We start from the raw sequence: 17015 nt of genomic DNA on the forward strand, positions 1-17015 counted from the left end.
GGAGTGCTAAGACATGGGATTTGGCACTAATTTTATATCCTGGATACAGCTGTTATATGCTAGACCAGTAGCTAAAGTGAGGATTAATGGAATGTTGTCACGGTGGATTTACAAAGGGGTACTCGCCAAGGATGTCCGCTCTCGCCTCTCCTTTTTGCTCTGGCAGTGGAACTGCTATACGGCAGAACAGAGACATAAAGAGATTTGTATATGGCCATCTAGAAGAGAAGATAGCCCTCTATGTAGACGACATTCTATTGTTTCTGGGAGACCCAGGGGAATCGTTGAGCTGTGCCATGCAGGTGATCGAGCGGTATGGGGGGGATCTCTGGACTGACTATCAATTGGACCAAATCGAATCTGTTTCAGGTGGACGCGGGAGTGGATAGGTCGATCCTGGGTGATGAGGTCAACAGACTGCGGGTTGTGGACCAGTTTAGATATCTGGGCATTCAGGTATCCATGCCAATTGGGAACTACATTACTATTAATCTAGTCCCTTTGCTGAAGCAACTGCGCAGTAAGATAACTGCTTGGAATAAGCTTTATTTATCAGTAATAGGACGGATTAATCTTATTAAAATGGGGCTTATGCCGAAGATACTCTATGTGTTGCACAATTCTTCTGTTTGGATCCCTCAGAGTCACTTTAAGGAGATTGATTCCATGTTCCGTGCTCTAATATGGAAGAACAAACAAGCCAGACTTAAACTCGAGACGCTACAGAGACCGAAGGATGAGGAGGGGCTAGCACTACCAAATCCGGGAATATATTATCTGGCAGCTCAGAGTCAACATTTCAGGGGATAGGCAGATTTAGGGGTGGTAGACCCAGCATCCAGACTGTTAAGGCATGCTCTGCATCGGAAACCATTAGTGTTCGGACTGAAGGACGGATCATTTGGGAGAGTAGGAAAAACAAGCCCCACACTTAGCCTGATGAATAGAATCTGGAGGAAGATCAAGCAAATAAGAGGGATTACAGCAATAACTGAATTCTCTCCGTTGTGGGACAATGAAAACTGCTCTAAGATATACAAGATAGGCAAAATTAAGGAATGGGCACGTAAAGGTATATGGGGCAAATTCTTAGCCAGGGACGTCTGAAATCATTTACACAAATACAGGATGAGTTTCGGATATCCCCACTTGGGTGGTACCAGTACAAACGGTTGGCGCATGCAGTGGTGGCTCAGGGGGTTAAGCAATCATTGCTGGTACAGGCAGACCTAGTACTGAAATATATGTGTAGTAATGGACCCACAAGAGGAGTCGTATCTACTATATATAGGAACCTACTGCATACATATTTGCTTGATCACCCTGTAAACACTAGGACTAAATGGGAGGCAGAAATAGACGGGATCACTGATGAGGTATGGGATAGTGTTTTGGAATACATACCGAAATTATCAATGAGTGAACCAGCAAGATTATCCCACCTCTACGTGGTGCAGAGGGCATATAGATCCCCGCTAATTATGTGTAAAATGGGATTGAGGAGTAACTCCGACTGTCCTAGATGTAATCGAGAAGATGCCGGCATTTTCCACATGATGTGGATGTGCCCCAGGTTGGCACCCTTTTGGATAACTGTTCTTAATAGAATAGAAGGAGCTTATAGATGTAAACTTCCCAGACAACCCCTGGTATGTTTTCTAGGTTACGTGGAAGAAATTAGAGTAGACAACAATTTTAAAATAGGGATAGCCAGACTGCTGTATGCGGCAAGGAAAGTAATTGCCAAACACTGGATGCAGGGGGACCCACCGACTAGAGGGGAATTTGTCGCATATGTTAATCATATTGTTCGAATGGAGAGAAGCATATATGGGAAAAGGAAACAACTTGCACTTTTTGATAGATTGTGGAATCCGTGGTTGCAATATGGATAAATAATAGAGTTGGGAGATGTTGGACTAGGGGCAGAGATAGTTAGTTCTATACATTCCAATATATGCTATTGAAGGGTTACAATGTAAGATCTTTGATATTGATATGGGTAATATGTACGCTGAGGGGGGAGGGGGAGGGGATGTTGGTGAGGGAAAGTTTATAGTTCTGCTCGTTATTGCTGAAAATATAACACATGTTTTGTATACTTGGTGAAAAATAAAAATTTATCTGATTAAAAAAAAAAAACAGCCATGGCTCACATCGCAAACTTGATTTCTCCAACGATTCTCTAGGAGTGCTGAACACCTATGAAAGAAAACCCGCACACAAAAAACTTCATCCACTACAAATTCATGTTAAGTACCTACAACGCTGCCCTTCCCTTTCCCAAACAGGCCTACTTCACCACCCTAATCTCCTCACTATAGAACTATCCAAAAAAATTCTTCGACACCTTTCCCTCCCTCCTGAGTCCCAAAGCACAGACCCCTATCACAGACCTTCATGCTAATGATCTAGCCTCGTATTTAACAGAGAAAATAGAAAACATCTGCCAAGAGATCAGCTCCCAGCCACCAAGCATCATGATCACCATCCCTCCCCACATGCCATCCAGCTTACTTTTCACATTTGACCCAGTCACAAAGGAAGAAGTTTCCAGGCTCCTCTCCTCTTCTCGTGCTACCACTTGAACTACTGATCCCTTCCCCTCACACCTACTCCAGTCCTTCTCTCCGGTCGCCACTACTCACCTAACTAAAATCTTTAATCTCTCTCTCTCTTCTGGTATCTTCCCCTTCTCCCGCAAACACTCTATCATTACTCTATTATTAATAAAAACTTCTCTTGAACCATCTTACGCAAACAACTACAGACCAGTCTCCAATCTCCCCTTCATTTCCAAACTCTTGGAGCGCCTGGTCTATTCCCGCCTCACCCGCTACCTCTCCTCTCACTCTCTTCTAGATACTTTACAGTCTGGCTTCTGCCCCCTACACTCAACAGAAACTGCCCTCCTCAAAGTGACCAATGACCTATTGACAGCAAAACGTAATGGTGACCTCTCTCTGCTTAATCTTCTTAACCTCCCTGCAGCCTTTCACACTGTTGACCACCATCTCCTTCTCTGTATGCTCCATTCAATCGGCCTAAAGGACACTGAGCTCTCCTGGTTCTCTTCCTATCTTTCTGGCCACTCATTCATCGTATCATTTGCTGGCTCCACATCTTCTCTTCTCCCTCTCACTGCTGGAGTCTCTCAAGGTTTAGTCCTCGGCACTCTTCTTTTCTCCCTCTACACTGCCCCAATTGGACAGACCATCAGTAGATTTGGCTTCTAGTACCATCTTTATGCTGATGACACACAATTATATACCTCATCCCTTGAGCTCACCCCCGCTGTACTACAGAACACCAGTGACTGTCTGACTGCAGTTTGCAACATCATGTCTGCTCTCTATCTGAAACTTAACCTTTCCAAAACTGATCTTCTTCTACTCCCTCCATCTTCTAACAATCCTAAACCCGACATCTCCCTCTCTGTGTGTGGCACCACGATAACTCCTAGGCAGCAGGCTTGCTGTCTGGGCGTTATACTTGACACCGATCTCTCCTTCACCTCCTATATACTATCTCTTGCTCGCTCCTGACGCTTGCACCTCAAGAACATCTCTAGAATCAGCTTTCTCACAATGGAAATGACAAAAACCCTCACCGTGGCCCTGATCCACTCCTGCCTTGACTATTGTAACTCTCTATTAATTGGTCTCCCACTAACTAGACTCTCTCTTGTCTACAGTCCATCCTTAAGGCAGCAGCCAGGGTCTCCTATCTGGCTAACTGCTACTCGGATGCTTTCTCTCTGTGCCAGTCATTGCACTGGCTGCCCATATAACACAGGATCCAATTCAAATTGCTTGTTCTCACCCACAAAGCTCTCCACAGTGCAGCACCACCCTACATCTCCATCCTCCTCTCTGTTTATCACCCAACCCGTTCCCTACGCTCTGAAAATTACTTTCGACTAACATCCACACTAATCCGAACCTCCCACTCCTGAATCCAAGACTTCTCCCGAGCTGCATCAATCCTTTGGAATGCTCTACCCCAAGACGCTAGGACGAATCACAACTTACTCAGCTTCAGATTCTCCCTAAAAATGCATCTTTTTAGGATGGCATATCACACTCCCTAGCCGAATTAATTCACATAGTGCCTCCACGACCTCTCAGAACATAACTCTCCATCAAACTCCACAGCATCCAAATGCACCTCAAGGTTCTGGCTGACTGGTAAAGGCACCCTTTATCTATCCCCCATTTCCTTGAGATGGATGAATTGTCATTGCAAATAAGCACTTGCACCTTGTCCCCCCATCTCTTTGTAGATCGTAAGCTCTCGCGAGCAGGGTTGTCTTTTTTTTCCTGCTCTAATTATTGTATTTTCTATAACCGTTACTTATTTGTATATGATCCTCCTGAATTTTAAAGTGATGCGGAATATGTTGGCACTATAGAAATAAAGATTTATTATTATTATTATTATTATTGTTATCTGTCAAGTCAGCAGTCTTTCCCATGATTGTGTAGCCTACTGAACCAGACTAAGGGACTATTTTAAACACTTAAGAAGTCTTTACAGGTGTTTTGTGGTAATTATTCTAATTTTCTGAGATAATGACTTTTGGGTTTTCATTGGCTGTAAGCCATAATCATCAACATTAACAGAAATAAAAACTTGAAATAGATCACTTTGTGTAATGACTCTATATATGTGTTTTCCTGTTTGTATTGGATTGCTAAAATAAACTTTTTGAAGATATTCTAATTTATTGAGATGCACTTGTATATAATGGTGCTAAATACTGTAGGATGTTAATCTGAGTTTACATAACGTTTGTGATGTATATTTGGGAAGCTCTCGATATACACAGAGGTATTCATGAGGAATGTTTTTATTTTTGTTAGTGTTAATGATGTCCAATGGTGAGTTGTATACCTCCTTATGAATTTGGTGCAACTATTAGTTGCCCATAGACCAGAGGCAGAAAAGTATTCCAGTAATGTGCTGGAGAACAGTGACACCAGCTCATGGAAATCATATAGGGTCGACGGTCTGTATATATACATATACAGTGTGTGTGTGTGTGTATATATATATATATATATATATATATATATATATATATATATATATATATATATATATATGTATATATATATATATATACAGTGCTGGCCAAAAGTATTGGCACCCCTGCAATACTGTCAGAGAATACTCAGGCCCTTCTTGAAAATGATTGCAATCACAAATTCTTTGGTATTATTATTTTCATTTAATTTGTCTTCAATGAAAAGAAATTGTCATAAAGCCAAATTGGATATAATTCCACACCAAACATAAAAAAGGGGGTGGACAAAATATTGGCACTGTTTGAAAAATCATGTGATGCTTCTCTAATTTGTGTAATTAACAGCACCTGTAACTTACCTGTGGCACCTAACAGGTGTTGGCAATAACTAAATCACACTTGCAGCCAGTTGACATGGAATAAAGGTGACTCAACCTCTGTCCTGTGTCCTTGTGTGTACCACATTGAGCATGGAGAAAAGAAAGAAGACCAAAGAACTGTCTGAGGACTTGAGAATCCAAGTTGTGAGGAAGCATGAGCAATCTCAAGGCTACAAGTCCATCTCCAAAGACCTGAAAGTCCCTGTGTCTACGGTGCGCAGTGTCATCAAGAAGTTTAAATCCCATGGCACTGTGGCTAATCTCCCTAGATGTGGAAGGAAAAGAAAAATTGACGAGAGATTTCAACGCAAAATTGTGCGGATGGTGGATAAAGAACCTCGACTAACATCCAAACAAGTTCAAGCTGCCCTGCAGTCCGAGGGTACAACAGTGTCAACCCGTACTATCTGTCGGCGTCTGAATGAAAAGGGACTGTATGGTAGGATACCCAGGAAGACCCCACTTCTTAGCCCGAGACATAAAAAAGCCAGGCTGGAGTTTGCCAAAACTTACCTGAGAAAGACTAAAATGTTTTGGAAGAATGTTCTCTGGTCAGATGAGACAAAAGTAGAGCTTTTTGGGAAAAGCCATCAACATAGAGTTTACAGGGCAAAAAAAGAGGCATTCACAGAAAAAAACCCGGTCCCTACAGTCAAAAATGGCGGAGGTTCCCTGATGTTTTGGGGTTGCTTTGCTGCCTCTGGCACTGGACTGCTTGACCGTGTGCATGGCATTATGAAGTCTGAAGACTACCAACAAATTTTGCAGCATAATGTAGGGCCCAGTGTGAGAAAGCTGGGTCTCCCTCAGAGGTCATGGGTCTTCCAGCAGGAGAATGACCCAAAACACACTTCAAAAAGCACTAGACAATGGTTTGAGAGAAAGCACTGGAGACTACTAAAGTGGCCAGCAATGAGTCCAGACCTGAATCCCATAGAACACTTGTGGAGAGATCTCAAAATGGCAGTTTGGAGAAGGCACCCTTCAAATCTAAGGGACCTGGAGCAGTTTGCCAAAGAAGAATGGTCTAAAATTCCAGCAGAGCATTGTAAGAAACTCAATGATGGTTACCGGAAGCGGTTGTTTGCAGTTATTTTGGCTAAAGTTTGTGCCACCAAGTATTAGGCTAAGGGTGTCAATATTTTTGTCTGGCCCATTTTTGGAATTTTGTATGAAATGATCAATGATTTGATTTTTGTTTCATTCTCTTTTGTGTTTTATCATTGCAAGCAAAATAAATGAAGATAATAATACCAAAGAATTTGTGATTGCAATCATTTTCAAGAAGAAACTGGGTATTATCTGACAGAATTGCAGGGGTGCCAATACTTTTGGCCAGCACAGTATATATATTGCAAAATAAAGGTATGGAATAATGTTGTAGGCTCTGCTTTGATACACAGCAGGATCTAAAAACCTCACATGTACTAAAGTTATTGTCCACCATCTCATGGAGAGTGAAGTAGCCGCTGATTGGTTGCAGTGATCATGTGATGGCACAATGGTATGTGATCCCGGGGACTGTGCCAACACTGCTGGAACGGTGCCGACACCGGAGGTGAGTATATGTTTTATTTTAAAAAGGGGGAACATACGGATTGAGAAGGGCTTCTCCGAGTAGTAGATAACGTCTTCAACCATATAAGCTAAAATGTATTTATTTTTACGGTGACGTGTCCCAGTATACTGTATCTATGTCATATATGGAGGCCTCTGGCCACTCTGGATATTAGGAATCGGGTGTACACACAACTAGTTCAGTCTGTGTAGCTGCATAGGGACCAAGAGGTAAGGAGCTCTCTGCTATATGTAAAGCAGGTGGATTGTGCATTATGATGAGCTATTGGACTGTAAAGGGCCCATATACTGTTCTTGCATAGGGCCCTCTTTGGCCTGTCTGCCAGTGCTCAGATGTGTCCACCTGGACTAATTTGTGGTGTAATTCTCCCTCTGGTGTATAAGAACCAGTATATTTTCATATTGCTCCGGTGTGCAATGTTTTTGTTGTTTTTTTTTTGGTGGAGAGCCCAAACCAGGGCACTGGACTGGTCAGCCACTGATGTTTGTTTTTTCACTGGGTGATTGTCACTTTTATGCCACAAAAGCCAACAATATTGTCAGCGCTTCCCCCAGTGTAAGCAGGACATGTCGCTGATGATGACACGCTGGATGGACCAGAACGAATGCCGTAGTTCTCTCCCACCATTGTTCGCCGGACTGTGGACACTGGACAGTATATGAGCAATGATTGTTATCGATGGACGCTCACTCAGGAGTGCTCACAGGTTCATATCCGCAAATAAGTGAAGGGCCGGCTGCCGAGCCGCTCGGATCCGTGCTCGTCGGTGGGTGGCTTGAGCTCTTCACGGACCCGGGGTCACGTCGCTCTGAAAGGGGGTTGGTGCTACATGTAGGGACTTTGGTGGGGAGGTCCACGGCTGGAGCCGCGGCTGTTTGTAGGGGATTTAAGTTCGTGACGCCACCCACGAGTTGTGGTGAATGGATGTACACCACCGCTGCCGTTGACTAGGCTCCTGGGGACGGTGTTGCACAGCTTGTTGTTGACCCCCTCCGTGGGTAGGGGGATGATGGTCCCGGGGGCTCTAGGGAGGTGCTGAGGCAAGGGGATGGATGCGTGCTGGGGTGTCGGTGCGCGGCCCGAAGGCACTGTTGTACTCACTACGACTATGACAAACACGCTGGTGGTCTCTGGTAAACCAAACAAGATGGTGAATGGTGCCCGCAGCCGGCTGCAGTTTCCCCTTATCAGGTTGGTGGTTTCCGCCTTTCTCCTGCACCTCACTTATGTAGAAATCACGACTCCTATGCCTGAGCAACGGTAGTCCGCTCCCCGGTTTGATATGTGTCGGGAGAGCCCTCTTTGCCCGCAGACGCTGGCCCCTTGGGTCTCTATGCCTGGGCGGTGGCTTTACCCCTATGGTTGGGCTGTTGTCTTCAGTCGGGTCTTATGTGGGAAGGGTCCTAAAGTCCAGTCCTCAATCAGTTGATTTGACTCAGCCCGGTTGTTTCTGGGCCTCGTACTGGGTCTGAGTACCCCTCCTGGTGCTCCGGTTTCCAATTGGTTTCCCGGTTCAGTACCGGCGAGCCACCGCCCGTCCCCGGTGCCTACGGTTCCACTGGCTGTAATCCCAGCTCCTGCAGGCGGCCACCACTGTCTGCCTCCTTGCCAGAGGTGACTGGGCTCCAACCCAGACACCTGTTGTAGACTATGGCAGACCTGGACGCAGGTCTGTCCTTGAACTTCACTCCACTCCACTGTCAAGACTAGACTAGACTAGACCACTCTGCTGTTTTTCCCGCCTTGGGGCATGTGAACTCCTTGGTGGGCGGAGCCAACCGCCTGGCTCCGCCCCCTGGTGTGAACATCAAACCCGGAGGGAGGTGACAAAGGTTTCTGTAGTTTGGCTGCTGTCACCTTACTAAGGGGGGGGGGGGGGGGGGGCGCGTGTGTGTGTATGGGACTACCCGTGACAACCTGCCTAGTTCAGGGCATCACAAGCCGACCGTCACATTTAGGCCCTGATAACACATCATACATTTTTTTGCTGCAATTTTCCAATACACATTAAAGCACCACTCCAGTGGTTTGTCTTCATTGCCCTGTTGGATTGGTGCTTTTGCTCTAAGTTCCTGCGCCCCATCTTATACTCACCTGCTGACTTATTCATCTTCTATCACCCTCCGATTAGTGACCTGCCAGCAGCTCGAGTGGTTCATAGAGCACGCTGGAGGTCACAACTCAATACAAGTCTATGAGAGCCTCATTTTGCATTTGTTCTGGCTCTCATAGACTTGCACTGGGAGCTTGGGACATAACGTCTAACTTCAGAAGTTGTAGTCACAGGTTGGCGCCGAAGGAAATGCGAATACGTGTATAAGACCAGGGGCAGGGGGTTTATAAGCACCATACAGTGCAGAAATAAACACTGGAGTATTGGAAGATTGCGGCATTTGGGGAAATCACAGCACAAATATGTCTGCACTGTGTGAGGACGCCGCCAGGGTTATGCTGCTGTCTTGGTTTTTACATGATATCGCATACAAGTGCTGTAGAGCAGTGTACGAGGCTGAATCACAGGACGTGGTGCCATTACACCTACAAGCTCCTGTAGAAGCGCGGCCCACGGCGTACACGCTGCTGTGGAGCCCCGGCCCACGGCGTACACGCTGCTGTGGAGCCCCGGCCCACGGCGTACACGCTGCTGTGGAGCCCCGGCTGTGGGTGTGTGGTGAGCCCGGATCACACTGTGGACAGTGCGGCGGTGCGGCCAGCAGGGGGCGATAGCACAGCTCTGGCGTCGCTAACTGCCTCTCCTCTCGCTGCTGATCACTTCCGCTCTCCAGGCCTGCGGCGCCATATTGTCTGGCAGGAGAGCTCGGCCGCCATAGAAGGATCCGGTGGTACAGAAGAGGGCCGGGAAACACGCGGGAGCGCTCTTATCAACCCCTGAGTTGATTTAGGAGTTTCTGGTAGTTTGCATGTAAGTGAATGGCGGGGGGATGATCGGCGGTAACGAGGCCTAGCACGCAGGCGCGGGAGCATATATGGCCTGCTGGGTGTGAGGTCCGCCGCTCTATACTTCCCCGGGTGCAGGAGGGAGAGGGGCGGGAAGCTGCAATCATGGCCGCCTGAGGATGACAGGCCGCTCTGCCCTGAGCATGGGCTGCGATAGCCACCATCATCTCACCTGGGGATCGGACTCGCTCCACTGCAGCCATACAGCAGGCGTGGGGGGAGTGGACGCCAAGCTGTACAGCAGAGACCCCATTACTATACAGCGGACGTGGAGGCCAAGCTATGAGGGCAGCGTTCCCTTTATGCATAGGGCAGAGTTACCATTGTACAGCAGTTACCTTCATAGGCAGGGTTATTACCTTTATATGGCTGAGTTCCCTTCCTTTCTAAAGCAGCGTTACTTTTAATGGGATATTTCTGGATATGACATTAATATCTGATCTGTTGACATCTGGGGGGATGTGATTATTAAAGGGAACCTGTCAGGTCCCATATGCATTCTGACCTATAAGCATATGTGTGGCCTAGTAACCCCTTCCTACCCATCCCTGTGTTGTATACCCCTTTCACATGTAAAGCGCCATGGAATTGATGGCACTATAATAATAATGTGTAATATGAATGTTTAAAAAAAGTTATTACTTCCATGATCCTTATGTAAATGATCAGAGGCTCTAGTCCCCTGTGCGTCGCATCACCTCATGGGCTTGATACTATGGCTTTACATGAGCGACATCACAGTTTCTGCCTAAAAATCCCGCGCATGCGCACTTAGCCAAGTGCACCTTACACATATGTCCCCTCCGTTTGGTCTTTGGTTCCGCAGTGTACTTGAGCCAGGTTAGAGGTTGCGCTGTGTCGGGTGTTTGCTTGCTAGCTATAGGCTCTGCGCGCACTAGAAAATGGAATTTTCTTAAGAAAATTCTGCACCCTCTGGCAGAATACCACACGTGGTAAAAAACCGCAGCAAACCGCACCTGAAAACCGCATGCGGATTTGACGCGGTATTGCCGCAAATTTTCCACAGGTTGGTCCCTGCGTTTTTTTACCATTATCTATGGCAAAGACCGCAGGTACCTGCGGAAAAGTGACATGCAATTCTTTTTACTGCAGAAAACATGCAGCAAAACCTGTAGGGGATAAAAAACGCAGTGTGCGCACACCATTTTTTTTTCCCCCATAGGTTTTGCTGGGGAAGGACTGCAACAATGTTATGAACATTTTCTGCAAAAATTCATGCAGCAAAACCGTGGTAAAAACTGCAGCGTGCGCACAGGGCCTTAGGCTATGTGCGCACTTACCGGATTTTTTGCGGTTTTGCTGCATGTTTCGCTGCAGAAAATGTTCATAACATCTCTGCAGTGAATCACCAGCAAAACCTATGGGCAAAAGAAATCCTGTGCGCACTAGGCGGAATTTGACAGCTGCATGTTTTGCTGCGGAATTCCCGCAGCAAAAACAATTGCATGTCACTTCTTTTCCGCACATCGCTGCGGCATTTCACTCCATTGACTCCAATGTTAATCATGAAATCCCGCAGGGAATAACGCAGGCAGCAAATTCTGTGCGGTTCACTGCGTTTTCCTGCGTTATTCCCTGCGGTATTTCGCGGTTTACCTCCGGTAATGTACATCGCCTGTCTGCAGTTTTGCAGGGAAGTGATGTCATTACAGGAAGAGGAAGCCGTGCAGAGAGTAAACAAACACAGATCACAGACAACACAGACAACACAGACAACACAGACAACACAGACAACACAGACAACACAGACAACACAGACAACACAGACAACACAGACATCACAGACACATAGAACACACATAGAAAGAAAACGGAAATATAGAAAAAAAAGAACGTGGGCTCCGCTGCATATTTACCTTCCAGCCGAGGTAAGCACACAGCGGCGGCCCGGTATTCTCAGGCTGGGGAGGGAGAGAGGCAGGGTTAATGTCCCCCGCCTCACTCCCCCTCCCGCAGCCGAGAATATCAGCCGCAGCTGTCCCGGGACTGTCGCATGCATTATGCGGCAGCACCGGCGTGTCCCCGGCTCTTCCTGCCGCCGTGTAGCAGTGGCAGGCAGGGTAATACAAGGGGTTAATGGTGGTGGATCACCGCCATTAACTCCAGGCTTGATCATGGCAGCGTCTATGTGACAGCTGACATGATCAACCCGTAAGTAAAGTGAATAAAACAGACACCGAAAAATCCTTTATTTTAAATAAAACAAACAAGCTTCGTTCACCATTTTATTAACCCCTCCCGCACCAAAGCGCCGGCGTAATCCACAGCTCTGACGTCCTGCGTTGCTTACATCCAGCCGCGACTGTCACAGACACAGCGCTGAATGAATGCAGCAGAGGTAATTACCGGTCATTTCCCACGGCCGGTAATGTGAACTCACTGCCGACCGTGGGAAATGCAGCAATCTTTCCTCTATCTATCTATCCCTCTATCTGTCTGTCTATCTATCTATCCCTCTATCTATTCTTCTGTCTATCTATCTACTATCTCAGAATTAAATGACTTTTTTTTTTTCTTTTTTCAATGTGCTTTATTGCATTGAATGCAATAAAGCACATCCCAACCTGCACGCGGCAATACCGCGAACAATACCGCGGTGAAACCGCAGCGAACCGCGGCAAACCGCATGCGGTTTGCCGCGTTTTTTTACCGCTGGTGCGGTAGTCTATGAGAGCATGCGGAATTTTCTCAAGAAAATTCCATTTCCCAGTGCGCACATAGCCTTATACGTACTCTGCGCATAATTGGAACCTGCGGAACCAAAGACCAAATGGAGAGGACATATTTGTAAGGTGCACCCGGGTAAGAAACGCGCACGTGTGGGATTTCTAGGCGGTAACAGGGATGTCTCTCAGAAAGCTCTCCACAGTGTGGCACCCTCCTCTCTATCATCCCACCCGTTCTCTACGCTCTGCAAATGACTTTTGACTAACATCCACACTAATTCGAACCTCCCACTCCCGAATCCAAGACTTCTTCTGTGCTGCACCAATCCTGTGGAACACTCTACCCCAAGAAGTTAGCACGAATCACAAGTTACTCAGCTTCAGACGCACCCTAAAAACGCATCTTTTTAGCGCGGCCTATCACACTCCCTAGCCGAACTAATTTCACCTAATCCCTCCACAACTTCTCAGAAAATAACCCCACGTCAAACTCCATGGCACCCGAATGCATCTCAAGCTTCTGGCCCACTGGTCCAGGAAGCCATTATCTATCCCCCATTTCCTTGAGATGGCTGGATTACAATTGTAAATAAGCACTTGTACCTTGCCCCCCTACCTCATTGTAGATTGTAAGCTCTCACGAGCAGGGTTGTCTTTTTTTCCTTCTAAATATTGTATCTTCTATAACTATTAGTTGGTTGTATATGATCCTCCTGAATTGTAAAGCGCTGCGGAATATGTTGGCGCTATAGAAATAAAGATTTACTATGTAAATCCATAGTATGACGCCCAGGGGACTAGACCCTCTTATCATTTACTTGGGAACACATACGTTATAAAACTTTTTTTTTTTATACATTCATATTACACAATATTACAAAACAGGGGTGGGTAGGAAGGGGTTTCTAGGCCACACATCACCCTGCTTGTAGGGCAGAATGCATATGAGACTTGACAGATTCCCTTTAGGCCCATTTCACACATCCGGCATTTCGTCAGATCCAGCACACTCCAGTACAGTGTAAATACTGTACAATGGCATCATGGCAACCTCTTGCTGTCATGTGACTGGAACATGTGACCGAAGCTTGCCTCGATGCCATTGAACAGTATTTACACTGTACTATAGTGTGCCGGATCTGGCGAAATGCCGGATCTGGCGAAATGCCGGATGTGTGAAATGGGCCTAAAGGGAACCTGTCACGTGGAAAAATGCCATTAACCTGCAGATATGGGGTTAATCTGCAGGTTAAGGCTGCTTTCACACATCCGGCTTGAGCTCTGCGGCTCAATCCGGCTGTGCAAGCTATGCAACGGATGCGGTGAAAACACCGCATCCTTTGCATAAGTTTTTCCTTTGCGGCCAGTCCGGTTTTTGCCGCTTGCGGCATGCTACTGAGCATGCGCAGTGGCAAAAACCGCATGCGGCGGCCGGATGCGGTTATTGCCGCATCCGGCCGCCATAGGCATGCATTGAAAAATGCGCCGCAATGCGTTTTTTTTTTGCCGCACGAAAAAACGTGCCAGGCAACGTTCCATCCGGCCGCCGCATCGGCTAAATCTGCCGCATGCGGCAAAAACCGGATGGAACGCAAGGCCATGCGGCACAATGCGGCACTAATTAAAGTCTATGCAGGAAAATCGCAACCGGCAGCAAAAAAAACTGGTTGCGATTTTCCTGCAAAGTGCCGGAGTGTGCCGCATTGCAGAAACCGGAGGTGTGAAAGCAGCCTTAATAGTGTTCTGAACCTGCCTGGTGCCTGCACATTATACCCCACTACTGGGAGGAAATAAACTTTTTTCCTCACAGCAATGTTCGGGTTTCAGTCATGGGGGTGGTGCCGGCGTGGGTTCAGTCACACTGCTGTGTATGGAAGGTGATGGCTGTAACCACCCCCGCACTGACTGACATCCACTCAGCATTAGAGCCTGCTGTCAATCATGGAGGGGTTACAGCCATCGCTCTTCATACACACAGCCGTGACTGAACCCACATCACCTCCATGACTGAATCTCGAATGCAGCCAGGAGGAATGAAGTTCTTTTCCTCCCGACAGCAAGGTTTACTGTGCAGGCGCTGGGCAGGTTAGCAGTTTTCCATGTGACCTCTTACCTTTACTGGTTTTCATCCCACACTTTAAAGATATACTGATAGAGATTATAGATTGTGAGCCCCAATGGGGACAGTGATGATGATGTCTGTAATGTGCTGCGAAATATGATTTAGTTATATAGGCAATTCATAATAATATACTGGTAACCCATCACTAGATTCATGCTGCCCAAACCACAGACCTCATGAATTGGAGCCTGGCTCCAAGACTGCAGCCAGGTGTATCTTTTCCTGTAATGCTGGTGTTCAAGAGAAAAGTGTGAGGAGGTGGTCAGGGACCAGAAAGAAACACCTGACTAGTTAGGTTCTGAAACACGCCCGCCCTGCAATAAAGCAGGTGATTGACAGGTACTAGTGTCTCCTTCTAGTCCCCGGCCGGGTTTTAACCCCTTCAGCCCCGGGGCACTTTCCATTTTTGCGTTTTTGTTTTTTGCTCCCCTTCTTCCGAGAGCCGTAACTTTTTTATTTTTCCGTGAATCTTGCCATATGAGGGCTTGTTTTTTGCGGGACGAGTTGTACTTTTAAATGAAATGTTTTATCATATAGTGTACTGGAAAACAGCAAAAAAAAAGTGTGATGGCACAATAGTGTTTGGGATGTTTTATTCAGTGTTCACTATATGGTAAAACTGATGTGTGGGTATGATGCCTGAGGTCGGTGCGAGTTTGTAGACACCAAACATGTATAGGTTTACTTGTATCTAAGGGGTTAAAAAAAATTCACAAGCTTGTCCAATAAAAGTGGCGCACGTTTTGCGCCATTTTCCGAAAACCGTAGAGTTATCATTTTTTGGGATCTATGGCTCAGTGATGGCTTATTTTTTGCGTCTCGAGCTGACGTTTCTAATGGTACCATTTTTGCGCAGATGCTACGTTTTGATCGTCTGTTATTGCATGTTGCGTAAAACTTGCGGCAACCAAAAAAACGTAATTTTGGCGTTTGGAATTTTTTTGCCACTACGCCGTTTACCAATCAGATTAATTGATTTTATATTTTGATAGATCAGGCATTTCTGAACTCGGCAATACCAAATATGTGTATATTTATTTTTTTAACCCTTTAATTTTCAATGGGGGGAAAGGGGGGTGATTTGAACTTTTAGGGTTTGGTTTTTTTTTTATTTTTTAAAACTTTTTTTTTTTATTTGTTTTTTTATTTTACTAGTCCCCCTAGGGGACTATAGCGATCAGCAATCCGATTGCTCTTATCTATCTGCTGATCACAGCTATACCGCTGTAAACAGCAGATTCAGTCACTTCCTGTTTCTCTCTGCTCCGTGCCGAGGGAAAACGAAAGTGAAACTTCATAGCTGCAGGCATCATCACATGACCCTGTGCTACGATGGCAACCACTGAAAGTCACGTGATCACGCACGTGACTTCCGGTGGGGGCGGCGGTAAGTAAAAATCATGGCCGCGCGCATAGAGATCTCGCTGCCAGACTTTGGCAGCGAGATTTAAGGGGTTAAATGTTGCGAGTGGAAGCGATTCCACTCGCAACATGCAGGCACACATGTCAGCTGTTGAAAACAGGTAATGTGGGCCGACCAACGCCACCTGCCCGCGGCAGGGGGCGGGGCTTAATGGGACACGCTCCATGACAGATATATCCGTCTATGGTCGTGAAGGGGTTAATCTGAAACACGGCAAAGACAAAGACATCTTTCTTTGTCGCTCCTTATTGGGAGACCCAGACAATTGGGTGTATAGCTATGCCTCCGGAGGCCACACAAAGTATTACACTAAAAGTGTAATGCCCCTCCCCTTCAGGCTATACACCCCCCATGCTGCCACGGGCTCATCAGTTTTTATGCTTTGTGCGAAGGAGGTCAGACATGCACGCATAGCTCCACAGCTTAGTCAGCAGCAGCTGCTGACTATGTCGGATGGAAGAAAAGAGGGCCCATAACAGGGCCCCCAGCATGCTCCCTTCTCACCCCACTCTTGTCGGCGGTGTTGTTAAGGTTGAGGTATCCATTGCGGGTACGGAGGCTGGAGCCCACATGCTGCTTTCCTTCCCCATCCCTCAATTAGGGCTCTGGGTGAAGTGGGATCCTTTCGGTCTCCAGGCACAGGAGACCGTGCTCCATCCACAGCTCCTGAGGACCATGCTGGATAGGAGCCGAGTATCGTTCAGGGACATGGCCCTGCTACTTTGAGGTACTCTGTGTCCCCGTGGGGACCGCGCACAGCAACACTCCAGCATTGCTGGGTGTGCTAGTGCACCGGGGACAGCAGCACTGGCTGCGTTTGTGCCATTACACACTTCAGCA

At 46.7% G+C, this 17015-nt stretch overlaps 1 protein-coding gene across 1 annotated transcript in view; it reads left to right on the forward strand.

Moving 5' to 3' along the window:
- Window positions 1-9752: 9752 nt before the first annotated feature.
- The window catches only part of PNISR (PNN interacting serine and arginine rich protein), a 95189-nt gene continuing 87926 nt past the window's right edge, over window positions 9753-17015 (forward strand). The window contains exon 1 of the mRNA XM_075340104.1: window positions 9753-9908. The gene's annotated coding sequence lies outside the window, so the exon portion shown is untranslated. The remainder of the gene's footprint in view (window positions 9909-17015) is intronic.

Source organism: Anomaloglossus baeobatrachus, chromosome 3 (assembly GCF_048569485.1).
Source record: "Anomaloglossus baeobatrachus isolate aAnoBae1 chromosome 3, aAnoBae1.hap1, whole genome shotgun sequence".
Taxonomy (NCBI): domain Eukaryota; kingdom Metazoa; phylum Chordata; class Amphibia; order Anura; family Aromobatidae; genus Anomaloglossus; species Anomaloglossus baeobatrachus.